This window comes from Chrysemys picta, chromosome 5 (genome assembly GCF_011386835.1).
Source record: "Chrysemys picta bellii isolate R12L10 chromosome 5, ASM1138683v2, whole genome shotgun sequence".
NCBI classification, from domain to species: Eukaryota; Metazoa; Chordata; order Testudines; family Emydidae; genus Chrysemys; species Chrysemys picta.
This window is the reverse complement of record NC_088795.1, coordinates 116,597,568-116,620,866: the sequence shown is the minus strand read 5'-3', so window position 1 is coordinate 116,620,866 and position 23,299 is coordinate 116,597,568. Positions and strand designations below refer to the sequence as shown.

Genomic DNA, 23,299 nt, shown 5'->3' with positions numbered 1-23,299 from the left:
ACAGTTTCTTTAAACTGGGAACACAGACTGACATTCTGGCCCCATTGAAACTGCCATTGACTTCAGTGGGGCCAGGATATCAACTGGAGTTTTGAAACATCTCCCTTCTCTGTTTTTATGTAACTTCATACACTCAAAAAAGATGTGTATGGTATCCAGAACAAATCTGAGACTTATTTTTATTCGCAGGGCAAAATTTAGAACTAAGCATTGGATGCAGACCTAATAAAAGAATAGCTTTGCAGATTTTCCATGACATCTGACATGCGGTCATGAATAAAGAATACAAGGGGAACTAGACATTACTTACACACACACTTTTCTAAGACAGAGGTTGCTAGAAGGCAAGTTGTATAGAAGACAAACAAAGACTGCTTGAAGCAGGGGGACAGGCTCCTCAATCTCCCACCTCCCCGATTGATACCCTAGTTGCCAGACTTCAGAGTCATTCTCACTCTCCCTGGCCTAGTGATGTATTTAGTCACATAGAACAGCTTCAACAGGAGAAATAGAGGGAACCCCACCTCAGAATATCCCGTAGTTCAGTAGTTAGAACACTCTCCCAAGAGGATTTGAACAGGGAGCTCCCACCTTTCTCCTCTGCTGAGAGGGTGGAAATAAAGTCTTCCACATCCCAGGTGAGTGCTCTAATCACTAGACTAAAAGTTATAAGGTGGGCACCTCCTTCAGCTGTTTTGTGGGGAGTGAGGTAGGTGCCTAACTCATTCTCAATACAGTTGACTTAGACGCCTAAGCCAAGTGACTCCAGGAGGGGGTTCCAGATCACAGGCAGAGAGAGACAGACTTCTCTGCAAACTTGGTCTTAGGTGCCTATCTCCTTCAGAGGGGTGGGGCTTAGCATGCACCCATCTTGTCAGCGTCTCCCATTGGCTGCCTTGAGCAGCTCTCTGCCTAGCCTGCTGGCTTTTGTGGATCACATTATATGGTATCTATTCCTCCCCATTCATTGTATAGAGAGCCTAGCCTAGCCTAACTAAGGCTCATGGATCACCGTGTGGTTCCAGTGATTCTTCTATGCACCTAAAAGTTAAGCATTGTGAAGCTCAGTGTCACTTTGCCTAAGTCTCATTTGTGTATCTGGGCCCAAGCCACTACCCTTTCCTCATTCAAATTCTGCTGAAAAACTCATCTCTGCTGTGAAGCCTACAAGAAGTGAGCTAAGATTTGTGTATATACACACACATACACATTTACAATTGCTCAATAAGTATACAAGAACTGATGAGAATTTCACACAATCTTTCCCCAACCTTATAGTATAGTCCTTTCCTCATTTGTTGCCCCACATATACATTCTAGAATGCAAGCTCTTTGGGGAGTGGGGCATGTGTTTGTACTATGCCTAACACTATTTTACATGTCCCATTCAGTTACCATCACCTAAATAATGGGTGTCACAACTGATGCAAAACAAGACTCTCTCTGGTGAAGGCTAAGTCCAATACAAGAGATTTCTTACAATGTCATTTTTAATATTGTGGCTGAATTACCAATTTGGCTAGTCACAATATTTCCATGGATAATTTATCATCTGGCCTTGCCCTTTTATTCACTTCTGTAACGCAAGGAAAGCACATCCTCTGATATACTGAATAAGGCCCCCTGAATACATCAGCAATTTTCTCTCCCAAAATAAATTAAATCCCAGCAGCCCAGTACTCCTGAAAACCCAGCAATAATAAGAGCATGTACACGTGCAATGGGGGGAAATGTTCTGATAGGGAAGCAGATCTGGCTTTCAAGCTTATGAACAGACAGAAACAAATGAATTTAATAGTTATGAAAAATAACTTCACAATGTCTCCATAAGTTATCCTGTCAGATCGAGAATTGTAATTCTGAATTGGAGTTTTCAGCATTTGGAATCGTTTAATAAGGTTGCAGTTTTGTATTTGTCACAGCACCAGGTGGCCGGCTGATGCAGAATGAAGTAGGGGCTGTCTAGCATGGAAACCGGCATGACTAGAACAGGAACAAGGGCCAGCTGGAGCAGTGAGATGAAGCTACTGGCAATGAGAGAGCTTCCAGCCAGGTAGTAATGTGGAGTAGATTGGACAGGCTGCTTCTTTTAGGAGCCAGGATGACCTGGATGGGTCTTTGCCTGTGGATTGGTTGAACCCTGGGTGAATTGCATAGGGCCTATTACAAGACCTGCAGGTAATTGCCTGTGATGACTCATCACACTCTCTGGCCCAAGGATGATTCATCATGTTAAAGCAGGCTGGGTCTCAGAGGTAACTCAGGAATAGGCTGGCTCAGACTCCGAAGGATCACATAATTTACTCACCTGCCATCCTCTTTTAAATCTCTCCATAAAACATACCTTTGCCATTGTGGCTACAAACTAATAATGTGTTGCGTTGATTAGGCTGGCAACCAAATACCTGTGACTAATTTATACAAATGCACCTCTTGCTACTGCTACCTTGTTCTCTTACCTTTATGCCTGCCTTTGTTTATTCACCTGTTGTGTCTTGTTTAAATCCTAGATTCTGAGCTCTCTGGGGAAGAGAGACTGGCTTTGTACTATTTGTTTGCACAAGTTCTAGTACAATGGCGCCTTGATCCCTGACTGGAAACATTTGGCATTTCTGCAGCAGTAATAATGAAGTGTACTATCCTTATGGTTACATTTAATCATAATAAGAACAGGAGTACTTGTGGCACCTTAGAGACTAACAAATTTATTAGAGCATAAGTTTAGAGCATAAGCTTATGCTCTAATAAATTTGTTAGTCTCTAAGGTGCCACAAGTACTCCTGTTCTTTTTGCGGATACAGACTAACACGGCTGCTACTCTGAAACCTGTCATTTAATCATAATGGTTCTTTAAAACTAGCTGATGCTTTATGAAACATGGGCTATATCAGAATAATAATGTATCTCTTAAGTCTCATGTAATAGCTTGGCATTAAAAAAAAAATTCTTATTTAAACATCATGACAACAAAAACCATTAAAAGCTCCTCTGATACTGCTAGAAGCTATACTTAGCATATGATAATAGTATATCAAGAGGGAACTGAGTCCATTAAAGGGAGTTACACTACTCCTCTCAAGGATAAACCATTGCTAGACTCTGCACTTTCATGGAAAACATTTGGCAGAATATATTTTGCATACACCATTGTATAAAGCAGGGGTCAAATTCTGAAATCTTTATGTAGGAAAACTCCCAGTGGGGATGTCAGGACTTGGCCCTAACTTTGTTTAATTAATTTCAGAATTGCATCACATTGTTGACTCATATTCAATTTGTGATCTACTATAAACCCCCCATCCCTTTCAGCAGTACTGCCGCCTTAGCCAGTTATTCCCCATTTTGTAAATTTACATTTGATTTTTTCCTTCTTAAGTGTAGTACTTTGTAATTGCCTTTATTGAACTTCATCTTGTTGAATTCAGATAAGTTCTCCAATTTGTCAAGCTCATTTTGAATTCTAATGCTGTCCTCCAAAGTGCTAGCAACCACTCTCAGCTTGGCCTAATCTGCAAATTTATAAGTGGACTCTCCACTCCATTACTATTATCTAAGTCATTAATGAAAATATAGACATGTATCCGACCAAGGACTGACCTCTGTGGGACCTCACTAGATATGTCCACAAACCACTGATAACTCTTTGAGTATGGTTTTCTAATCAGTTTTGCACCCACCTTAAAGTTATTTCATCTAGAACATTTCCCTAGTTTGTGTATGAAAATGTCCCATGGGACTGCATCAAAAGCCTTACTAAAAATCAAGATATATCATGGCTACAGCTTCCCTCCCCATTATCCGCTAAGTACTTACAAATTGATTGTTTAATAATTAGTTCTAGTATCTTTTCAGGTATCAAAGTTAGGCTTTGATTCTCCAGGTCCTCTTTGTTCCCCTTTTTAAAGACAGGTACTGTGTTTGCCCTTCTCCAGTCCTCTGGGACCTCACCCGACCTCAACCTTCTTGATGTAATATGTTTTTAGCTCTCCCTCCCCATTAAATAGAGGACCTACACTTTCCTCCTCCTCCTTTTTATAGAGCCTCTTCTTATTGCCTTTTATGTTCCTTGCTAGGTGTCTTAGACTTTGATTTTTTCCCTACATGTCTGTGCTATTCTTTGTGTCGCATAGTAAGGGACAACTAGATTTAGTCTGACCTCCTGTATATCACAAGGCACCAACATTGCCCAGCACCTGCACACTAAATCCAACAACCAAAATTAGACCACAGTATTTCAGTCCACAGGAGATTAGACTATTATCTGCCACAGGCAGAAAATAGGTGGGACTGAGGTACAATAGTGCATTTCTCTAATGGTAGGGAAATTGAGATATACCCAGATAATCCTGGCAATTTCCATACACCCATATGCTGCAGAGGAAGGCAACTGCCCGGCCACCCCAGCCACTGCCAATCTGAGCTGGGGGAAAATTCTTTCCCGACCCCACATCTGGTGATCAGTTAGACCTTGAGCATGTGAGCAAGAACCAGCCAGGCAAGCACCTGAGAGAGAGAATGCTTGTTGCCACCTCAGGGCCCTGACCCACAATGTCCCAACTGCAGTCGTGGCCATCTCTGATATTTCACAGGCAGGAGATTAAAAAAACCCCACCCCTCCCAGAATACATTGGTGAAAAATAAAATCTCTTTCCACTGGCTGGCTGAAACCTTGAACCATGAGCATGAGGAATATAAAACAAAGTGGAAGTGAGCTCTTGAGCCCTGCCTCCTACCATCACAAGCTGCCCCGTCATTGGTGCCAGAGGGAGGATACTGGTCTTGATGGACCAATGCACTCATTAGGCCTGGAAAATCATGGCAAATCTTATGTGACTGTTATGTGAAGCAAAAGATAAGATAATATATAGATAACGTATGAGTAGATGGCTGCTACAGGAAAGATGTTGATAGATCAGACAAAGGATAATGGGCTGGGTCTTTATCCTGTTGAAATTACCTATATTCTCCTCTTATTTGTATGTGCATTTGTGGTGTTTATAGGAATGAATCCCACCTCTGTAATTTAATTTCCCTGATGTCTGTAATCTCCCTTCCTTGTATTGTATTTGTATCACTGGCTCCTTGCTAGATATGGCCCCATATCCAGGGAGTGCTGTTTAGCTGCAATTATTTAGGAGTCAAATCCCAAGATCTTTTGCTCAGTTAGACTTCAGTGGGAATTTGCATGAGTAAAAAGTGAGCATGAGCCTCAGTTTGCCTCCTTGATTTCAATGAGAATCACAGATACTCAGCACTGCTCTGGATTTGGCCTCATAGATCTTACCCTATAGCTTTTTATTCACATGAATACTCTCACTGATTGATGTCAATAAAGTTTACATGCCTGAAAAAAGGTTTGTAGGAGTGGAGCAGGTTTAACAATAGGAGGGAGTGGCACAGAAGACCACCTTATGTACATTCTACTTATTGAAAAAAAAAATTTGGGGGGGGGGGGGAAAGGAATATATCTTCATTTCATGTAATTATTTTAAACATTTAAAGCAGATACTGGCTTAAGTATATTCATCACACTGTGTTGAAAAAATTGAGTTCTTGTAAAAAAATGTTCTCTCCAGTTGCAGAAAATCAAACTCCCTCCTTCCCCCGAAACCAAGCTTTTTGGCTGAAAAACCCAACAAAACCAAAAAATTAATTTTTCAGGTTTAAAATTGAGAAAAGAAGACACTTTAAGGTGAAAAATTTAATTTGCTCAAAATTTTCAGCCAGCCCTATTGCTTGTTTCTGGAAGTCTGAAGATGATCTGTTTTCCTCTATATTTTCTGCAACTGACTAAGATCTGACTAAGAGCAGAAAAATGGAAATCTAGGGGACTCTGTTCATCATATAGGTAGGGTGGGCATTAAGGGGCCCATTCTGACTGCCCCAATCTTCAATTGAAGTGAACAGCAGTTGAGCACACTCAAATACCTCCCAGGATTAAGTCCAAGATGTCCTAAGTGGCGAAACAAGAATTCGATGCTGATTTGCAACTGTGTAATTTATGTGCGTTTGGATGAAAATGCAGTGTACCTTCTCAACAGGATAAAAGATTCAAAAATGTTCCAAGCCTGTGTAGGGTTATTAGTGTGTGCACAGATAGAAAGTATAGGCATTACCTTCCCCCCACCCAATCAAATGCTAAAGACGCTGAGTATTGATTTTTGCCATTACCAAAAATCATTTCTTTCAAATTGCAGCATCCACCCACATGGAGCAAGTATTAGAGAGCTCATTTTCAAATCAAGAAAAGTTAAATGAGTTGAAAAAAGATCTAGTATTAAAATAAATGTTGCTATGATTCTTGTATGTGCTGAATCTGTTTAGATTAATAGGTTACATTCTGTAAGTACCATAGCCTGGAAAAATGTGAAATTAGTTGAGTACAGTCCCTTGCTGGATCATTTAATAATGTGTCAATTGATTCCTTATTCAGTCCATCTTGCTGTAGGGCTCAGTTGCTAAGTGGTGGTGTGATAATTGTAAAGAGGATAAAACTACCGCTTGGCAGCAGGTATTCTCAGAAACAGACAGGAGAATAAGTGAATGAATTCACCTTGGAGAGGTGTTGAAGAAACTTGAGCTTTTGAAACAGTCATAACTATAATGGGAAGGGTAACAGCCTTCTTGTGTACAATGCTATAAAATCCCTCCTGGCCAGAGACACCAAAATCCTTTTACCTGTAAAGGGTTAAGAAGCTCAGGTAACCTGGCTGACACCTGACCCAAAGGACCAATAAGGGGACAAGATACTTTCAAATCTTGGTGGGGGGAAGGCTTTTGTTTGTGCTCTTTGTTTTGGGGGTTGTTCGCTCTTGGGACTAAGAGGGACCAGACATCAATCCATGCTCTCCAAATCTTCTGAACAAGTCTCTCATATTTCAAACTTGTAAGTAACAGCCAGGCAAGGCGTGTTAGGTTTATCTTTGTTTTCTCAACTTGTAAATGTTCCTTTTGCTAGAGTGTTTACCTCTGTTTGCTGTAACTTTGAACCTAAGGCTAGAGGGGGTTCCTCTGGGCTCTTTGAATCTGATTACCCTGTAAAGTTATTTTCCATCCTGATTTTAACCTTTCTTTCTTTAATTAAAGCCTTCTTTTTAAGAACCTGATTGATTTTTCCTTGTTTTAAGATCCAACGGGATTGGGTCAGTATTCACCCGGGAATTGGTGGAGGAGTCTCTCAAGGCTAGCCAGAGAGGGAAAGGTTTTTTGGGGGGAAGACAGAGTTTCCCAAATAACTCATAAATCATTTGGGTGGTGGCAGCAAAAGCAAATCTAAACTGGTAGTTAAGCTTAGAGGTTTTCATGCAGGTCCCCACCTCTGTACCCTAAAGTTCAGAGTGGGGAGGGAACCTTGACACAGGCCTTTTAAAATCTTCTCATTTGGAAAAAGAAACATTCATTATCTTGCTCTGTGATGTTGGCCTGATGTTTTTTAACTGCATTGTGAGCCTTTTTGAGATTATTCTCTATGGAAATGTAATCCAAAACCAAACTAAGATGTATTTAGTATTTTTTTTATTTGTACCTGATCTGCCATCTCTAGGGGTACATCTACACTACAGGGGGGAGTCGATTTAAGATACGCAAATTCAGCTACGTGAATAGCGTAGCTGAATTCGACGTATCGCAGCCGACTTACCCCGCTGTGAGGACGGCGGCAAAATCGACTTTCTGTCGACGGCGCTTACTCCCACCTCCGCTGGTGGAGTAAGAGCGTCGATTCGGGGATCGATTGTCGCGTCCCGACGGGACGCGATAAATCGATCCCCGAGAGGTCGATTTCTACCCGCCGATTCAGGCGGGTAGTGTAGACCTAGCCTAGAATAGCAGCAGTGTTTCATAATTATCTGATTACCCCATTACTTGTTTGGGGAATTTTACCTGGAGACTGTTGCCTTCTCTTCATTTTCTTAATCTGCTGTTAATTTACAGGGGCAAAATTAATGACATTTAATAAAGACCCCATGTACTCTGATATTTAAATTCACAGATTCCAAGGCCAAAACAGACCACTCTGATCATATAATCTGACCTCTTGTATAACATAGGCCTTAGAACTTTCCTGCTATGATTCCAAGAGCAACTCTTTTAGAAAAACATCCAATCTGGATTTTAACATGGCCAGCGATGGAGAATCTATAATGACCCTTGGTCAATTGTTTCAATGGTTAATTATTCTCACTGTTAAAAATCTACAATTTATTTCTAGTCTGATTTTGTCTAGCTTAAACTTCCAGCCATTGGAATACGTTATACCTTTCTCTGCTAAACTGAAGAGACCATTATCAAATATTTGTTCCCTATGTAGGTACTGATAAACTGATCAAGGTAGCCCTTAATCTTCTCCTTTTAAGCTAAATAGAATGAGCTTATTGAGTCTATCATTACTATATAAGTAAGGCTGCATGTCTGTCAGAGGTCACGGAAGTCACAGATTCCGTGACTTTCCGTGAATTTTGCATCGGCCAGTGTGGTGGGCAGCCCCGGGGCCAGCAGCAGCAGCAGCTTGGGTGTGAGAGGGGGCTCAGGCTGGGGTGCGGGACGGTGTTTACCTTGAGGGGGGCTCCCCGGAAGCAGCTGGCATGTCCCTGCAGCTCCTCCTAGGCAGAGGGGTCAGGGGGCTTTGTGTGCTGCCTCTGCATGCAGGCACCACCCTGCAGCTCCCATTGGCTGTGGTTCTTGGCCAATGGGAGCTGCAGAGCAGGTGCTCATGATGGGGGCAGCGCTTGGAGCTGCAGGGACATGCCGGCAGCTTCTGGGAAAATGCACAGAGCCAGGTAGGGAGCCTACCAGCCCCGGCAACCCTCCTCCCCTGGCATGAACCTGGGTCCCGGGCTGCCGCCCGGCCCCAACACCAGCAGGGGGCCCAGGTCGCATGCCACCACATTCTCCCTCCCCCTCCCTCCCAGCACCAGTGGGGGTCCTGGGCTGCCACTCGCCAGCCCGTCCCCACCACCAGCGGAGGTCCCAGGCCACGCGCCGCTACCCACCCCACCCCCAGCACCAGCAGGGGTCCAGGGTTGCGTGCCGCTGCCTGTCCACCCCCCCTCTCAGCATGGTCTCAGGCCACCCTCCCCAGCACCCCCGGCCCAAGTTTTAGTTAGGAGTATATAGTACAAGTAATGGACAGGTCACAGGTCGTGAATTTTTGTTTACTGCCTGTGATCTGTCCATGACTTTTACTAAAAATACCCATGACTAAAATGTAGCCTTAATTATAAGGCATGCTTTCTAATCCTTAATCATTCTTGTGGCTCGTCTCTGAATCCTCTCCAATTTATCAACAGCCTTCTTGAAGATATTATGCAGATAAAATATTACCTGCAGCACCAGCTAGGACAGGGGTAGTCTATAGGCAGAGTGTGAGCCAAAGCCGAACCACCACCGGACACTTTTGAACAGACTGTGAAATCATTTTATTTACTTTTTAAAAATTAGCAGTTTTCAATGTCACAGATTTTTGACATTGCATTTCTGCATTTTAGAAATTGCCATGAGGGCAATTTAGAGGTTATGATAATTGACTATGGATGAACTGGAGTTTCTGGCACATGAGAAGATATATGATGAGATCTGATAAGCACATTGATTGGATGTTTCTACTAAAATGATCAGCAGTGAAATATTTACTCATGATGACATGTAAATTTGTGACAATGTTTCAGAATCAACAACCAATTGAGATGAATGCATTGGTGAAGAAACCCCATATGAACTCCTTGCATTCTACTTTAAAGCAGTAGGTGCAGGAGGTTTAAAACAGATAGTAAGAAAGTCACCCAGTCTTGAGTTGAAGACATCATGAGATGGAGAATTTACTATGTTCCAGTGGTTAATCATCCTCACTGCTAAACATTTTGCCTAATTTCTAATTTGAATTTTTCTGGCCTCACGTTCCAGCCATTGGTTCTTGTTGTGCCTTTCTCCACTAGACTAAATAGCCCACTAGTAGCCGGTATTTTCTCATCTCTCAGTTTTCTTTTTGATACATTAAATGAACTAAGCTCTTTGTCTCTCATAATAAGGCAATTTCTCCAGGGTAAGGCATTTTGTGGCTCTTTTCTGTACCCTCTCCAATTTTCAATAGCCTTTAAAAAATGTGGATACCAGACCTGTATACAGTATTCCAGGAGGAAGGGGGAGGAGATTCTGAAAGGCATAAATTGCAGTTAAATGCCTAACTCCCATTCATTTTATATTTCCCCCTTAATACATGATGCAGCGTTTTATTCTGTATGTGTAGCAGAATAGCCCCAATGAGCTTTTCCTTGTCTAACCTTCACATAAGAAAGTGAAAAGAAATGCTGATTACTTTGGTAAAAGATTTTGTCACTTCTCTAACTACAGACATAACTATTTTAAAACACCAAATACAAAAGAATAAAATAAGTGTAACTTGATTAAGATAATACCAATGGGTAGGGAAGCCTTGATACTCAGTTTTTTGTCAGTACTCCCCATTATTCAAATTGTACAATATAATTAAAAAAATTAAAAATGTATCATCATACATTTGTGGAAATAATCAAAAGGAATCCTACTGAGTAAATGAATCTCAGGAACTAAAAAGGGGAATCTCGAGTGTAGAAAAATGAGGCAGAAAAAATATGGAGGTGCACGCAGGGTGCTAATGAAATGTATAATGATGTGGAAGTGCCACTTCACCAGGAGAAATGAAGACACATATGGGCCAAAAAGGGAAACAGGAGAAAATGAAACACATATCAAGCCTCATTGCACAGGCTGGCAGAACAGAATGAGCAGCACTTCCTGGCACAGACAGTTCTTACTGTGCACAGATCCATCTGGACTATGATGAACAAAGCAGATTTTTTAAAAAAGACACTGCAGTGAACATCATTCTTAAAATTGGACAAAGAAAACAACACGTACCATATTTCTCATACTCCAGCATTCCGACCAATACAGCAGTATCGGCAGGACAGTTATTTCAGCTCCACTGATTTTTGTTTTTAATCAAAACGTCTTAACCTTCAAGACCCTGGAGACGGAGCGCTTACCTAGGTCTTTATGTATTCAAAGCACTACACAAATATCATGCAACTTATTGTCCCCACTACCTCGGCCTTGTTGCAAGGGATGATGCTGGGAAACAAGGTATCTGCCTCCTCCTTGTCCCTTTTGGGATGGTATGAGTCTCCAGGGGAAGAGAAAGGAGGGGGAGGGGGGAAAATCACGGCCCTCACTGAGGATAGGGATGCACACAGACCCTGAAAGGTGGAAGGAAGGATACTCCCACTCACTACCTGGCCCAAACTAATTACTTCACTTTTGGTCCACCAATTTCCTATGAACTTATAGCAAAAAGCTCATTCTTCCTGAGTGTATTAGAAAGGATATATATCCTCATTATCTAAACTATCAGTTTGTTCATTTACTTTCCATGGTAAAGCACAGTTACTGTGTGATATTCTCAGGCTAGGTTCCAGCCTATGACTTAGGACTTGTCTGACTGAGGAGTTCTGTCTTGCCTCCCTGCTTCAGGAATCCCCTTCCTCCATCTCCAGGTCTGCACCTAACAGGCTACTCCTGCCTGATGCTCAGGCAGGAGGGGAACAGGTTATGTGAGGAGGCACGTGTGAAGATGAACTGACATGGAAACTTGCAGATGAGACAGTGGAGAAGCTGGGGGTGGGGGTGGCAAAGTGGCAACTGGTCTCTGCAGGGTTGCAAAGGTGAGATTCTGGCTCTCAGTTTTGGCAGCTGGGGTGGACATCTTGTTTAACGGGGGGGGAGTAAGAGCTGAAAGGGAACCATTATCAGTATTTTAAGAGTTAAATGATGCCACTTAGTTAGATTGAAGGGGGTACCGTTGCCACCTAAGGAATTGCTGTGTAGGTCCACCACACCAAGGGGCATCATTGTATTCAATCCCTCGTCTTCCTTCATTACTCCGCATTTTGACTCTTTCACATTATGGCAGAGTCATGATTAAACAGAGGTAATATAGAGCAATCATCTTTTTGAAAACAGGCACTGAACACACAAGAATACTGGAAAACCCCAGGACAAAAGTCATTAGTTCTCTTGCTTTTCTCTATAGCTCACCACTGTTTGTAATGTTACTTAGGCAAAGAAACAAGTATAAATTAGCACAGCCACATTAAAATCCCAGATTCAATTACACTGATCTGAGTCCTCACTGAAGGCACACGGTGAAGAGTTCTGTGTTGTTGTGTGTACCCCCTGACTAGGATGACCATATTTCCCTATGCTGAATACAGGACACCTGGTAAAATTACTCATATTAAAGCAAAGTCGACAGCAATCAATCAGAACTATGCAATACAAACATTCAAATTAACATCAAGTTGACTGAGGCCCTTTTAAAAATCAATACTGCATAGCTGGCTTCTTTTTATTTACCTTCTTGTCTTTAAGGCTTTAGAGTCCATATGGGGAGGGGTGACACACACCCCTCCCCCCCGGGAGAGGTTACACCCCCCTCATACCGATCTCTCACATGGGGGTGTGTGTGTGTGTGACCGACCGATCTTACCCTCCCTGCCTGGTGGGTGCTCTCCGCCCTCCATGCCTGGCTGGACCCTTGGGATGAGCCCACCTTTCCTGGTACCTGGCACCGTGTCTTCCCAAGGCAATGAAGTGGGGGGCATGTGGGATCACATCCCCCCTCAGATTCCTGCCAGGGTTCACACTAGAACGTGGCCAACAGCAGCCTTTCGGCCCTGTGCGGGAGGGAAGGGACAGGAGCTGCTTCCAGCCACAGGGGAGGAGGAGTCGGGGAAGAGATGACCTGGCCTATGTCTTTGCAGAGCTCAGCCCTTCCCTCCCCCCGGCCCCCATGGCTGGAAACAGCTTGTCCCTGCCTGCCTGCACAGTGTCTAAAGGCAGCTAATACCTCCAGGCTGCTGTTGGCCATAACTCAGCTGCCTCCTGTCCCCCGGCAACAGCCCAAGCAGGAAGGGGTTAAGCCCTAAGGTTGCATTGTGCACCAAGGCCCAGGGAACCTGACTGCAGGGCCTTCAGCGGCAGGGAGCCTGGCCAGAGATGTGGCTCAGCAGGGGAGAGTACCTAAGGGATGGAGCAGCCCCGCCGTCCCTGGGGGCAGGACCTAGGGTGGTGGGGGGGGGGGGGGAGAGGGTGCTAAGCCCCTGCCTTGTGGGGCTGCTGTGGAGTCTGCAGGTTCAGGGTGGGAACAGGCTGGAAATCACTTCCCCCCCCCCCATACTTTAGAGCTTAGCTGAGGGGCGGAGAGGCTTTCCTGTGCCAGCGCTGCACGAGGCTTTGGCACACACAGGGCTTGGCTCCTCCTGGCAAGTGCCCTGGGCCGGAAAATCTTGGGCTTTCCCAGGGCGCCAGCCCAGCCAGAGGCAGTGGGGGAAGGAAGGAGCCTGCCAGCCAGGCTGTTGGTGAGCTGAGCGCTCCGACCAAGGGCTGCTTCTCTGCATGGTGCTGGGACGTTCCTTCTGGGGAAAGAGGGGGATATGGAGGAGCAGCAGGGCTGGAGATGCGTGTGAAGGGGCAAAGCAGGGAGAGGACAGCGAGAGGGGGAGCACGTAAAGGGTCAGTGGGTGGGCAGCAGAGGGAACATGTAACTGGCTGAAGCCTGGAGCCGGCTCACACTCACTGGCTGCCACAGCTTGCAGTATGCAGCTAGTGCAGGCTGAGGGCTGGCACACAGTGGGGATGGACCAGCAGGGGAGCGGCCCGGCCCTGCGCGCTGCCGCTTCGCCCAGTCACCAGCCTTGCATGCACACCTACTCACATAGTCAGCCACTGGACATCCCCTCCCCCACTCACCGATGGTGGGCGGGCGTTTGGCGAGCAGTGATCTGGCCAGCAGCAGGAACCGCCAGTACTGATTGGGGGCGGGTGGGGGCGGGGAGAGCACGAGAGACAGGAAATATGGGACAATTTGCTTGTTTTAATAAACAAAAGTCAGGACATCTGCAGAAGGGCTTAAATACGGGACTGTCCCATTAAAAACAGGATGTCTGGTCACCGTATTCATGACTGCCACAGTTAAATGTACTGTACTCACTCTCCTACAAAAAGAAATTTAGGTGAAACTGCCAATTCAGCTATCTCACTGCATAATGTTGGTTTAAAATGTGAGCGTTAATTTAACTTAAATGATCTAAAAGGGCAACCTGAAATACAAAGTAAGAATACATCAGTGTAACATCTTAAATTGCTAAAGAGACACGAAATTAATTGGAGAGGCAGACCGATAATCATTCATATGTACTATTTATGTAGCTATTTACATGGTGCTTTGCAAATATATAAAATACAGTATACAGGATCTTTGTCTGAAGAACATACAATCTAAGGCCCTGATCCTCCTGTCAGACCCAGCCGTTGCAGGGGTCTGCCTATGCAGACCTTGTTGTTGGGTTGGGGCTTAACATGTATTAACATAATACTGTTCTACTAAGCAATGATTTGGGGCCTGATCCTGCCTTCCTTATGCAACCAAAACTCCCAGTATAGCTAGTAGAAATTATGGCTATGAAAAGAGGACCCAATTCTATGCAGTGCTACTTGTCCTCAATTCACATGAGGTATTCAGTAGCTGGTATTATCCGACCGCAAATGCTAGGCTGAGCCTTTGAAATGTGTATTATAAATACACAGATTTGCTTAAATAGAATCAAACCTGGTCAAGTAACATTTTCTTTCAGCAGCATGGGAGGAACTCAGGCCTGGTTTACACTACACAAAGTTGCTTTGGCATAGCTATGTTGTCTAGGAGTGCGAAACATTCACAGCCCCTGAGTGATGTAGCTCTGCTGGCAGAACCCCCAGTATAGATGCAACTAAGCCGACTGAAAAGTGCTTCTGTTGGCCTAGCTAACGTAGTTCAGAGGTGGTGTTACTATGTTGGCAGAAGAACTCTTTGTCAGCTTAGTTTCATCTCTACTGGGGTGTAATGTAGACATGGCCTAAACACAAAAGAACAGGACAGATATTTCATGACATTATGGATGGCATTCATATCCATAAATCAGTAACAAACAAACAAACGTGTATCAGTATGTCATGACGACTGCTTTAAGGAACATAGCAGTCAGACCACAATTCAATAAATATTCTGGTAATTTATAGTCAATTGTAAGGTCCTGGTTAGGTTGAACTCACACAAATCCTTTAGTTAAATGGCACAGGAAATCACTTAATAAATCTGTGTAAAAAGAGAACATTTAAATAGCTATTCCATGTGTGTTCTATTTTGTCAGATTCAATTCTGAGCTTCCCTTGAGCAAATGTTTGCAATACTTCTGCAATTAAATTAAAAGAATTACACTACAGGACAGTTACTTATCAGCATAATGGAGTGATACGGAAATTCAGAGGAGTGGGTGGAGCTGGGTGAACACTGCAAAACAGCATTTCAATCAGTCATTTAAAGTCTGTCCCTTTGTATTCACAAATACTCACATGAATGAATTTTTGTTCCCATGAATGTTTGGGGAATGGATGGTCTCTATATGAACACCTATATCTCAGGTGGATGAGGCTATCCACAGGCAGGCAAGAGTATTTGCTATATGTTATTCATTATTCTCCTGTTTAAAATTTCATTCATCGAATCAAGGAACAGAATTAGTAATTGTGAATTATGAGCAGTTTATACAAAGAATTTGCAAACAGCACATCGGTTGAAATTTGTTTGTATAAACTTTTCAAACCACTACAAATAAATGAACAAAAATCAATCTGTTCATAAAGAATTCACGAGCAAAATGAAAGATTCAATTAATTAAAAAGACACATTTACAACAAATAAGAAAATATCTGATACTCAAGCTTTCATTAATCAAGCAGACACACACATAAGATCCAAAGGCTGGAAGATCAAGTCAGAAAAGTTCAAGCTGGAAATCAGATGCAAATTTTTAATAGTGAAGGGAACTGATCATTGCAATAGCTTACCACGGGAAACTCTTCATCCCTTGGAATCCTGAAACCCAGATTACATGTCTTTCTAAAAGATATGCTCTTCTTCAACCACAAGCTGGGCTAGATGCCGAAATAACTGAGTGAAATTTGATGGATTGTGTTATGCAGCAGAGTAGATGATCACAGTGATCTATTCTGGCCTTAAAGTCAAAGAAATCTATTAAATGTGATCAGTTTTAGTAGAGAGTGACTATTGAAAAAAAATGAGGAAATTTCTTCACTGACAATTCTCTCCCGATGCCCACCCTGCTTATTTTCAAATTCCTGGCAAGAGACGGTGAAACAAACGTTGCAAATAATGAGATTTGCAACTTACTGTCCATCTGAAAGTCCAGCCTGGGAACAGGGAGTACCTGAGTGTGTGTGACATCTGAAGAACTGGACAGGTCCTTCTCAAGCTTTTACTAAAACTAGACAAGAACGTAAGGGTCAGATTTTGGCTAGTGCTGCAACAGGTGTGCTAGAGGGTGGGAGGGAGAATGGGGAGAAATAAACTGGCTGCAAACTACTGGGAAACAAAGATGTTGAATGGTCAGCCAGCACAGCTAGCATCATTCAATGCCCGGAAGAGGAATGCCAGGGCACAATGCAGTTGCGTCCATGGCTCTGCCCCATGCGCACTAGTAAGTTTAGACAGCTCTGCATTTGAGTGAGAGCAGGGGACATGATGGCTACACCTTTTAATTCTGCTGCCCAGCCTGATTTCCAAGCCCCAGGAGCCACTGCTCTTTACAAAGACATACTGCATTTCCCCATAGTACTCAACCCCTCAAGATACTCCCCTGTTCCACTGCCTTTCGAGAGACATAAGTTATGCCTAAATGTATAGGTTGCATAAATGCTCATCTGCAAGATCTCATTACATCAATTTTTCAAAGATGAATCAATTTTATAGACTTCAAAGTCTTTGAGACTTAAAGTCACTTCCACTAGGTTTGTGATCAAGCACTAAACAGAATGGCCAAAGGGAGCATTTTAAATTCCAGAATTTTATAAGGGCCCTTGATGGTAATAGTTACAAAGAACTAGCCTGATTCTATAGTTCTCTGAGTAAGGGTTGCAAAACTTTAATAGCAGTAGCTGAAAATAAATTTGAAGAGCTTTTGACTTTCCTGGTCTGCACTCTAATAGGAGTGTGAAGGATTTCGTGCTCTGTTTGAACTTTTTCAATTGCAAAAAGAAAATTTATTCCCAGGGAAACCTAACTTCTCTTTATGCTCTTTTATAAACTTTCATTTCTTTGCTTAGGTGGATCAGAGCTCCATTTTATTCAAGAGCATCACATATTTGTACAAGTTAGACAAACTTCTCGGAGCATTATTAATAAACATTGTTTATTTTATGCTATACCAATGCATTAGTAAACATTAATGTAAAGTTAATCATTATTAGGATATTTCTCATTTGTGGAGTATAATCTTCCTGTCCCATGGGAATTTGAGATTTTACAAACATTTCTCATCTTGAATTGGGACAAAAAGTTAATCTTCAAAATACACCTCTACCCCAATATAACGCTGTCCTTGGGAACCAAAAAAAATCTTACTGTGTTATAGGTGAAACCACGTTATATTGAACTTGCTTTGATCCACTGGAGTGCGCAGCCCTGAGCCCCCAGAGCACTGCTTTACCGCGTTATATTCGAATTCGTGTTATATCGGGTCGCGCTATATCAGGGTAGAGGTATATGTTTTCAGATTTTTGATTTGTGAAAATTTTTGATTGGGTCAATTGAAACATTTTGGTTTGATAATTTCAAAATGTTTCATTTCAATTTTTAGCTTAAAAAAACAAACCTAAAAATTTATTTTAAAATTAATTATTTTGACCCCAAAAACACACCTTTTCACATGAACAGTTTTTGTTAGATGAATCAGTATTTTTTAAATGAAAAACATTTTGTTGAAAATTTCCCAGCCAGCTTTAGTTTTTAACTTAACCAACAGCACCTGTAGAAGTCAGCAGTGAGAGCTTAGCACTTTTGAAAATAAGGCTATATAATTAGTTACTTTGGGTCTGATCCTGTTCCACTGAAGTCAGTGGAACTTTGTCACTGACCTTGATGGGTGCAGGATTAGACCCACAGCACTTAAATATGCATTTAGAAATCTAACTTTAGGCATACGGGTTTAAAAGTTTTGGCCTAAATCATTTTACATATTAAATTCAAAACCAATGTTTAGTTGATTTTTTAATAATGAGCTCTAAAGGATAAATTAATGATGAAAAATAGAAGTTTATTTTTGCTGCCTTAACTTCATTGTGTACAAATTGATTTCAAGATATAGCATAAACTGAAATGTGATTATTATTTTATTAGCCATTGTAGAACAACTGAAAAATTGCAAGCAGCTGTTCTTAAACCACTGAGATTCAGTTTTATCACAGCTAAATTGTCATGTATTTTGAGCAACTTCTGCAGCTTCATTAATTTTTCCTGTTGCGTTATGGCCTAAGGCTAAACCACTATATTAATATTTGTACTACTTTTTCCTGTTACAGGCCATTTCTTGTTTGTTTTATTGTCTATACTTTGGTCCCCTGCAATTTTACCATTTCTTTCCGGTAATAATAATTAGAGCTGCATTCTGTAGTTCTGCTAGAATAGAAGATTTGCTAGTGTTTCTGAAGTAAACCCGCATTTCATAAAGATTGCTTCTAAACCGAAGCTTGACATAGAAAAGGAGTTGTGTGAAAATCCTACACAAACTGATAGGCTAATATAGATCCCTATTGATTTCTGTGCACCATTCTATTACGTATAACTATCAAGAAACTCAAAAGGCAGAGTTTTCAATCAAACCATAATTAAAGAACTGAACAACTTAGGTCAGCCCAGCCTTGGGGGTTGTGACCCCAGAGTCATAGTGAACACATTTCAGGGTGGGGGAATGGGGAGTGTCACAAACACCATGCCCATTCCATATAGCTAAAGGGGAAGAGGGTTCTGGCTAGATGACAGGAGGAATTCTGGTATGGAAAAATTAAGAATTACTAGCTTAGGTGACCTGGATAAACAGCCTTCAATTTCTATGTTTCTAAGAGTCTGAATACAACCCACGGTGATAGAGACTGACAGTTGTTAATGGCTCTTTAGTCCCTGGTAATAGATAATTTGGTGACCTCTGTCTGGATCCTAGCAGACTGGTATCTACATCACATGAATAATCCTTGTTGACAGCTTTGGAAGAGAAGCCAAAGAATTGGCTACACACAGTAGTCGCTAAATGAGCCTCAGACTGCTAGAAATACTTTGATGGGCTTTGATTTAGGCCCTTATAATGTTTATTCTTATACCTGCTATGCACAGAAAACAGTGCATTTTTGCAGCTTCCAAAGAGTGAAAGATAAGGCTTCTGATCTGATGGGCTCTAAGCATTAGAATATCAGTCAGCAAACTTAAGTCACATAAGCTATCACGTTGGGAATCAAGTAACCACTAGCTCTGATTAGCCTAACTTTGAAAAGCTTGCAAGACAGTCTAGATCAAAAGTGCATTGCTAGAAAGAAAGTATACATAACACAATGAATGGACTCTTAATTTTCTCTTTTATGTTCTCTGTACAAATGTACTTTTTTTGCTCCCAATGTAAATAGCTTACTTTTAATATTTAAATCTATTTGTGAGTTTTCCTCAAAGACTTATTCATGTCAGGAATTAAGCTTTTAAGAAACCCGGAGGGCTCAATGATACCCACATCTAATGATTAAAAAGGAAGCTTGTGCAAAGTAATTAATGTGGGGCTCTAATTCCAGGCCAAGTAGCATGACATGTAATTTAACCTCATAGATGAATAGATTCAGGATATTCAAATACTGTAGAAAAAGATCCCTCACTAAGAATTAGATACATGCAAAAATAGGGTTCATTCTGTCTTGTCTTGTCCTCTGCAGATTCCATTGACTAAAACAATGTGGAGACAATTGCTCTGTCAGTGTAATTCCATTGAAGTCAATGCAATTGCATCAATAGAGAATGTGACTCTGGACTTGAAGTACGCTAGTTTGTGCTGGGATCCGGTTAGATATCACAAGCTCAGCAAGGAGAGTCTGGATTTGTACTTGGATGGGAAACTGCTAGTGAAGATGCAGCTCAATTTATAATGTACCTACCGCTGGAGGAGCGAGGCACTGTTCACACAAATATTTAAAAAGAGACAGTGGGATTTCCAAAGCACTCATTGTTGTCATAATTCTGCTCCAGTGACACCCGTAGAACCAGAGTTAGGCCAATGTTCAGTGCTTTTGAGAACCCCACCTGGAAATGATATTAACCCCAGGAACAATGGTAAATGAACCATTCCTGGGCACCATCAAAATGATATTAGCACTCAGGTTGTCAAGAATGAATAAAGAGAGAAAGCAAAAGCAATCAAGAAGGGGGGAACAAATTAATACACCTGGCATCCTGCCTTGAGGATCCCCAAACATGGGCCCCCTAGCAGATTTCCAAAGAGAGAGCATTCCAAAGGAACGAGCACAAAGGAAGTCTTTCCACTGGATCAGAGGTTGTAATGCCAAAAAATGACAGCAAGAGCATCATCCAAGCTGACCTTAGTAAATGTAATAAATAGCAAGAGGTGTTCTCTCGGCTAAAGACTGTGGAACTATGCAATGATAAAAAGCAACGAGCATCTTTCATTCTCTTCCTTTTATTCTGAAACATTAAAACAGCTTGAGGGAAAAAAATATCTTTTTTTTTATTAATATCTAGAGATCTGGCCATTTTACACATTTGTAATGTTCCATGACCAAAGTATATAGGAACCTAATGTGACCCCATTTTGATTCTTCTTCTACTTAACTGACCTGTACTGTCTCCCTTTTTCCTCTAAAAAAGAACAAATATGTTTTGGTGCTTCCTTAACAGAGTGCCCCCTTGCAGTATTGCACAGTGCAGCTGTCACAATTCAGGGCAAATGTACCCGTATTTCCCCTCAGTAGTCCAGCAAGGGCACCCAATCTCAGGCTTCCACCTCCCTAGCTGTTCCTCTATCGAGTAGAGACCCACACCTATCTCCCTTCTGACCAGGGTATTTCCAGGCTACACAGTTCCCTGCCTTCACTGTGTATTTCACAGTTTGCCCATGGACACCGGCTTGCTTTCTCTTGAGAGAGAGTTAACAGTTGTAAGTACCACACAGTTCTTTCTATTACAGGAGTGGGAGGGTGAGGTTCTATGGCCTGCAATGTGTGGGAGGTCAGACTAGAGCAGGGGTTCTCAAACTTCATTGCACCACGATCCCTTTCTGACAACAAAAATTACTATACAACCCCAGGAGGAGGGACTGAAGTTTGAGCCCACCCAAGCCCCACCACCCCTGGTGGGGGGCCGAAGCCAAAGCCCAAAGGCTTTAGCTCCAGGCAGGGGGGCCTGTTACCTGAGCTCCACCGCCCAGGACTGAAGTCCTCGGGCTTTGGCTTCAGCCCTGGAACCCAGAAAGTCTAAGCCAGGCCTGGTGACCCTATTAAAATGGGGTCACAGCCTGCTTTGTCCTGACCCACAGTTTGAGAACCACTGGAATAGGTGATCATGACATTCTCTTCTGGCCTTAAATCTATGAGTTTATGCAAGCCTTCTTCATTATTCAGGTAAAAAGCATTACAGAGAAAACATATTAAAAGCAATAAAAGAACCTGCACACACCCCAATAAGCTTACCAGAATTAACCCCCACCCTAACATGTATCCGGACAGGCCCAGTCCTATGCTGGACTAGGAAGAAGGCCCTAAACCAGTTTAAAACCAGGTCATTTATCCAGAATCCCTTGCTTTGTCTATTTGACCCTGGAGAATCTACTTTGAACTAATACAGGCATATGTTTCCAGGAGAGTGGTTTCTCTGGAGATGTTACAACCTGAGTGAATTTGCCTAATCACTCCTGATGTTCTCCTATTCACCCTTTCCATGGAGATACACACAATTCCACAATAACACATACCCAATTGCATTTTTAATACAATGGACCCCAAGGGTATTAACTTAATTCAATAAAGTTCATTCAAGATATTGCAGGATATTGTCAGTCTGTCACAGCAGCAGCCACTCACCTCAGTTTCCCAGCAACTCGCCCACTGCTCTGCCCAGCCTCCAACACCTTCTGGGTTGCAGAGACTTAGCCCTTTGGCTGGTCACTTACAGTCCTATTGCTTCTGAAGCACTCAAAGTGCAAACAAGTATGAAGCAACATAAACTCTTCCTATTCCTCCAGGAGAACTGGTAGGCACTGGTCTCTGACTCTAGCCAGTCTTCTCGCCCACAGTGAGCACCCCATATCTCTCCGACTATCCCCCCTATCCCCCAAGCTCCGCAGGGCTCTTCTTTTTAAGCTCCTCCCTTGAAGACCATTTCCTGCTCCAGGTGTCCTAATTTGGGGTTGATTGGGCCTTCAGTAGCCCACTAATCCCTTCCTATCTTGTGTGGAGGTTTTCTGCCCCATTACACCTTTCTCTTTGATTGTAACTAGGCTTGAGTGAAAAATTTGCTACAAATGATTTAGCTCACATAAGAACACGGTTTCCTCAAATTTGTTTTACAATTTTTGGTGAGTTTTTTTTCTTTCCTTCTATAGATTGTTCCTGAATACACTACAATTATTAAATACTTAAAGATTAAGGACGAAATTTTCAAAAAAGCTCAATGAGGGCTGAACTCCGCAGGAATATTAGTCAATGGGAATTTCACCAGTGACTTCCATTGAGTTTAATGGGAGCAGAGTTCAATCAATGGGGAGCACTTTTGAAAATTTCAGTCTAATATTTCAGCTGTACTGATTAGTTGTGATTGATCGCATAAGACACATGGTATTATCTCTGTTCCCTGACTAGATGGGCACATGACAGCATGAATGCATGATGGCATGTACAAATTTAAAACTTGCTTTGAATGAGTATTTGCAGATGCCTGTTTCAAATATGCGTTCAGCAAACAATAATGATCATTAAACTGATTACTTAAATGTTTGGGTAAAGAACAAAGGACACTGCGCAAGTGAACTCATTTTGAAATGTAAGTAAATACTTGTTAAATCTTTTTGTTGTATTCACTTAGCTCTGAACAGTACTGTCCAACTCATTATTTATCCAGAAAAGAAAATCATAAAGTAAACCTTTTCATGTCTTATGCATCCCCCAAAACAGAACCTTTAGCAAACAACATTTGGACTTGGTACATAACAGAGAGGAAAACAGACATAACTGAGTTCAACATTTCAACCTGACAGATTTCTTAGAATGAGCTACGATCTCTCTCATGGATTTTCTAAGAATCCCATTTCTAACAACATGCCTTCTTTAAAATGAATAAAGATAACTTCTTATGAGGCAATATATCCTCCACCCTCTTTCAAGAACC

At 42.2% G+C, this 23,299-nt stretch overlaps 1 protein-coding gene across 4 annotated transcripts in view; it reads right to left on the bottom strand.

Annotated features, from left to right (window-relative positions):
* The window catches only part of SLC2A9 (solute carrier family 2 member 9), a 241,514-nt gene that overhangs the window by 5,529 nt on the left and 212,686 nt on the right, over nt 1–23,299 (bottom strand). The gene's annotated exons all lie outside the window — the stretch shown is intronic.